Source organism: Pleurodeles waltl, chromosome 10 (assembly GCF_031143425.1).
Source record: "Pleurodeles waltl isolate 20211129_DDA chromosome 10, aPleWal1.hap1.20221129, whole genome shotgun sequence".
NCBI classification, from domain to species: domain Eukaryota; kingdom Metazoa; phylum Chordata; class Amphibia; order Caudata; family Salamandridae; genus Pleurodeles; species Pleurodeles waltl.
The window spans coordinates 246,629,713-246,635,712 of record NC_090449.1 but is presented as its reverse complement, the minus strand read 5'-3'; the positions used below and the strand labels follow the sequence as shown (position 1 = coordinate 246,635,712).

At 42.8% G+C, this 6,000-nt stretch overlaps 1 protein-coding gene across 4 annotated transcripts in view; it reads left to right on the top strand.

Annotated features, from left to right (window-relative positions):
• The first annotated feature begins 1,376 nt into the window (after positions 1-1,376).
• Positions 1,377-6,000, top strand: part of USP42 (ubiquitin specific peptidase 42) — a 668,484-nt gene continuing 663,860 nt past the window's right edge. For 2 of the 4 annotated variants that reach the window (XM_069210325.1, XM_069210321.1), the window contains exon 1: positions 1,377-1,453. The gene's annotated coding sequence lies outside the window, so the exon portion shown is untranslated. Of the gene's footprint in view, positions 1,566-1,840; positions 2,065-6,000 lie in introns of those variants that run through there. The other 2 variants (XM_069210323.1, XM_069210324.1) reach the window with 2 other exon arrangements.

Here is a 6,000-nt window from a genome sequence, read left to right as displayed (position 1 = left end):
AGTTCTTGACAACAACCTTTTGAATCACTAGCCGTGGATCTCCCATATGATCTCGATTTCATCCTCCTCTTTTATTATCTTTGATTGGTAGTCCGGGCTCCCAGTTCTGCGATAAGTGTAGTCTAAGACATACACTCTAGTGCTGTGAGACCACAGACAAGTTGTGTGTACTCACATCCTGACATTTGGGGTGAGACAGTCACCCACACCACCTGCCCCGCCTCATTGCATTTTTTTTATGTTGAAAGTCTATTGGCGGTTGGGGTGAGCCAGATGTTTTTGTTCAATTTGTTTAAACTAGAATAAGGCTAATTACCTTAATGTTTCCCAAACTGTTTGCCAGGGGTTTTAAAATGTTCAGAAACATAATAAAAATGTTGCTGTTACTTTCTCTTCAAGAAAGATTGGGTAGGGGTGATGGCCTAGAAGCAGTGCTGAAGGTCATTAATTTACTACTGAATGAGGATGTAATGTGACTCCTGAATGTAGCATACAAGGAGGCAATCACAAAAAGACCACAGTGAATAAATAGTGCTATGTTAAAATATAGTAAATAAATGCACTGATAACGTAATGGGGTATGGGGCCTCTCTTGGGTGTGTCTGTAAAACTGACGTTTGTTCTTGAATTTTTGCCCTTTATTTTGACCCTTTGTCCTGAATTTTTTACAGTCCTGTCCAGAATTTGCCTCAATGCCTGGTGGTCACCCTAATTTGCTGTTTTGTTTTTCTGTCGCAGAATTGGGATCAACCTCAAAGGTAATGACTCGGACGAGCAGCACCAAAAATATTGATTACCAGCAAGTAATCGGGCCATTACACACAGTGACTGCGGGCATCCTGAAAGCCAAGCTGGGCCTTTGGCCTCAACGGAGCTGCTCATATAACCCAGCTGGGCCCACCAATACTTTAGAGAACCTGACTCCGCGGCCCACAAGTAGACTCAAGCTCTGAAACAGCCCCGCCCTAAAATAGATGTAGTGTAGTGATGCGGTGTATTAATGTAAAGACACAGTTTTGTCAATTGATAGTAGTCTTTCCTATGCCTGCCTCGTTAAATATAACATGTTCGTTTCTCGCGATTGTATACACGTTCCAAGCCTTCCCATAATCATCAAGATATGAAATTTCCTGCGTTTTGTTAAATGGTTTAGGGGAAATTATCATAAGGTTCTGCCCTTTCTTTAATACGGAGTCTTTCCGCACGCGCTCTCTACATCGTTCCTGGGCTACAAAATTCAAACTGCACTTAACAACCGTGCGCAGCCCAGAGTTCGAGATCAAGGGAAACGTCTGCTGCGCCCTCCTTGCCTGTAGCAGCCTTTTCTGACCCGGAGACGCTCCAGCCGGCTCCCCGCCCACAGTACCCGGATGTGGGAGGTAGCCTTGGGTACGTCATTGTTCGAAGACGGGGACGCATTGTAATGGGGTGAACTGAATGGGGGCAAATCCAGGTAATTTACCGATTTTTTTTTCTTTTGCGATTTAAAACGGATCCCCTTTGCTCCTTTTGATTTCGAGTAGCGCAGCCACTTGGAGGAGTTGTGGGACTATTCCTCCTGATAGGTGAGATTCTGTTTTCTTTCACTGAAGCCTCGTGTGTATGGGTTTGCCGGCTTCTTTCGCCAATGTTTTGCACGCCTTTCATACAACGAGGATTTGCTCTGCCGGTCAGCTCTGCCCGGAAGGGCGGCTACCGGGTCGTTGACCCTTGCCCCACTCTTGCTGCACCATTTCGTACACGCGTTATGCGTGGGGCAGGAAGAGGTTCCCGTTCTGCGCCCGTGACCCACAGCACGAGACCGAAGTGGACCTTTGACGCTCGGCGGTAAATGAGGTGCCACACTTGTGGGTGGTCACACAGATCGTATTACGTCAGTGCGTCAAGCAGTTTACGTTACCCGGGTGTCCTGACGTTTCGCTTCCTAGCCGTTATGCCGCCTGGATGTTATGACGTCAAACTCGGCAATCGAATCTTTGGTGCGCGCGCGTGGTTGTTGCTAAGGGCAGCGAACATGAAGGGATAATGCTCGGCTTAGTCTGAATTCAGCCATCTGAGAAAAAGGTATTGGTGGCATGAGCCTCCCCGCTGTGATTTAAAGGGGTAAGGGTGGACAGTACACACCTTCAGCCATTTTCGGTGTGGGCTCAAATCTTGATGGTCTGGAGTATCCCTCCATCCTAAACACACGCCCACTTTCGTGCTGACTATGGGCAAGTCTGGGGCAAATTCAACTGTACGTGGGGTAGTGTTGGGATAGTGTGCCTAGGTAATGGTTTCGGAATGTTTTCCTTTTCTAAATATTTTACTCTTAATTATTGTTTTTACGTTTTGGATTTCGAAAGAGTTGTATATACGTCGGTCTGGGAATAATAATGGATCTAAAATAACAAAACATGAACGTTTGTTTATATTGCCAATTGTCCAGTGTTGCGCAATCGCTTAATATGAATGTCCAAGGGCATATTACAAGTATTCGAATGCCAACAAAGAAGCGTGTGTTATGCTCATAAACACGCGACAGCTGTTAGACCTCATGCACTATTTAAACTAACATAGAACATTCACAACATAAAAATAATTTGCTGTTGAGCTTCGAGGTTAAGTTACGATCTTGTATCCGATCGTAACACTTAGATTTTGCAAGGTTGTAGAAATCTTGTACTACCCCATGTTTGAAAAGAGCCGGAAAATAATTTTCCACTATTCTTAATTTTAAATATAGAAGCATAATGGTTAGCTATTTTTTAATGCCGTGTTTCCGAAAAGCGCTCGCTTCACTAAACTATTTTTTTGCTTCTGACCCGCACTGCTTCCTGGTACTGTTTGTGATACTAACAAGTATTGGCAAGGCCAACACGTTTCGTTTTGGCATTTTTTTTTAACATGTTACATTACAGCACGACCTGATGTGCAACATTGCTTAAAGAAAATAAACTCTGTGAAATGTTTATATCATAAAGGAATTGTGTTATAACGTACAAATATATTTCATGGCAAGCAGGTTAGTATGAATACAGAACGAAACGGAAAAGGCGCTGGGAAATTGTTAGCTCAAGAAGAGTACAATGCTTGCAGCCGGCAGGCCATCTTTTAATTGTTTAGCCTCTTACATTAGAATGGGTACCTTTAGTCGAGGAGGGCTCATAGGGTTGTGTGTCGGATCGTATGTATGGACAGTTTTGCCTCTGTGGTATTTGCAGTTCCCTTTCCTAAACCACTGGGCGCCCGGAGAGCTCAGGCCTTGGTGAAGCCTTCCCGTTTGCTACTAGCCAGATGGCTGCTACTCCTTTTGCCCCCGTTACCTTGCCGCTGCTCAGCCAGTCAGTCCTGGGAACTCCAGCTAAAGCCTAGTGAATTCAGCTCCGGGGTGGAAGGCCAGCCTTATCTTCCAGATTTGATAGTGTGTTGATAAAGGTGAACCCAAAAACTGCATGATGTTTACAAAGGCCTTTGCTCTGCAGCTTCCATAACACTCACTCTTTTGCTCATCTCTACTTCGGGTTTGTTAGAGCATAGAGTCTGGCTAAAACTGAGTGAAGCAGTAACACCAACATATTCCTTTCACATACAAACTGCTCTCTTCTGTCAGACATCCGCCCTGCGATGTTTACCTGCTCTCCAGTGCAGCGTTTTAAGAGCAGTCATTCATTTACAATACTTTCATACAGTGGAATGAAAAGGTTACATTAGAAAATGAAGAGGCAACGTAAATTATAGCTGCTGAAACACAGCTAGAAATATCTGAAGGTCGCCTATTTAAACTGCAATTAATGAGCACAAGAGATTAAACAGGAAATTAGGTGAGAGTTGGCGAGCAGTGACTGATCACGCATCAACAAATACGGGCGTAGAGACAGTCTGCAAAACAATGCACTCTAATGGAGTGCTACTCTTTAAAAGAAAAAAAAAAGTACTTTACAGGTGCACGGACCCGACCCCCAGAAGCAGAGGACGACGACAGAGGTGAGGCGGACTAGCCAAGTGACGTAGTAGCCTTTATGGGAGCCAGCCTGTGATAAGTATAGATAAGTAAGTGGCGGGTTCTAAGCCCCTTTTAATATTTTTTTTATTCCCAAGTACAAGAGATTTCGCAAGCGCTGTTCAGGTGAACCTAAAAATGAGATAGGCATCTGTACCATAGTCACTCCTTACACTCTGATTTACAGTCTGCTCTTTCGCCATGCTTGCCAAACTACGCACATTGTGAGACTCTACATGCTCCTTTGCGCTCAGCCATTTCCAGGAACAGAGTTCATAACTGGAGAAAAGCCATTAAAAGATCTGGCACGTAAATCCCACTACACACGTCATGTGAGATATAACGACTGTTTAATATCGAAAAAAGTATTTATACCACATGTATCATTGTAATACCTTAGATTATAGTACTGTATTGAGTGACATTCATTTAAAGTAACGGTTTCTTAACAAAACTACGTTAGGGAAAGAAGGCCAGTGACTGGGATGCTTGTCCTTGCTATCTTTTGGCTTACCTACCTCCGGGACATAGAGCCAAGCTGCATCCAGACATTTGGATCAAACCAGACTTGAGCCTTACTTGGGTTGTACCTCTCTAATTTCCACACCGCATCTGCAGGGCATGCACAGACAGCTGGCCATGCCGAGCATATACCAGTCCTCCTTAGTAACCCTTTACACACCCTTCGCCATGGTCTGTAGCCCTCAAACACACTGCACCTAAGCAACAATGCTTGGGATGCAGCCGGCTAAGCCACCCTCCCTTTTGCACCCACGCTGTTTGCTGACCATTACACTGCACACATTCATCACACTTTGCTCACCCTCATTTGTGCTTTAATGATTCATAAAGTATGTACCTGTAGCATGAGGAGGGCTTCAAACTGATCAGATTTGCACGCCCACTGTAGGTTTTGGTGGTTGGTATAATTTAGGGCATTAGTCGGAGTGAATAACAGAATAAAAAAAAAATACTTCAAGTAGTCAAACTAACGACTGATAGTCTCTTCAAAATTCAAAAAAGTGTATTTCAAAATTCAAAAAAGTGTATTTCATTAATATACAGAAGCATTACATTTTAGTAGTTCAGATTATATTAAGAGGCGTTTATTAAGAGTGATAGTTTTCAAACATGAACTTAAACCAAATCATGCCTCCGCCAAGCCCTGAAAGCAATACCATTAGTGGACTAAGAGGTCAGTCAGTTGTGATGTGCACCCTTTGGGAGGCCTAGGTTGTTCTTATACATGAAACAACATTATAGTTTATTAAATCAAATACACAAGAAGGTTTTGTATAAAGCGCGCCATGAACTATTATATTTCGAGGTGCTCTTGTGATAATGAATTAAAAGGAGGCAAAGAGAACAGACAATTGGCTAGGATCACGCAGTTTGGTAAAACTATGGTTTCCATTGTGCAATTCACTGACTAAATGGGTATCTTTTTCCCGCTCCTGCTTTACCCCAAAAATGAATGCTTTGTTTTTAATTATGTTGTGGAGGTTGGATCGTGGTTAACAGACTCAAGCCACTTGAAGGCTCGACTTGTTTTGGGCTTTAGACTACAAGCTGAGCCAGAGCAATGCATCTGGCTCAAGCTTGGCTCATCCGTTCAGTAGTTACCCACCTCAATCACATAATGACAATTAAGAGGGCAAAGGTATAGGAAGGATACTATTTGACTGTCAACAAATAATTTGGTGAAGGATTACCAACAACACAGTGCAGGACACATTGCTTCAAGATTCATAACTTTCTCACTACACTATATTTTAGTGAGTGGATTAAGAGATTGGATGTTCTCTTTCCCCATTTGAAAAATCAAATGATTGTTGGGTTACGGTCCTTTTTTAATATCACATTCTTGCTAATATTATTTAAAGTATTTTTATTATTAAAGATTTTCCTTTCTCTGAAAAGTAGAAGAGAAATGTGTTCAGAAAGCAATTACCCAGGAGCGTACAATTTGTCACACCGGCAGGCCAAAATTAATAAAAAAAAAAAAAAAAAAAAAGGCC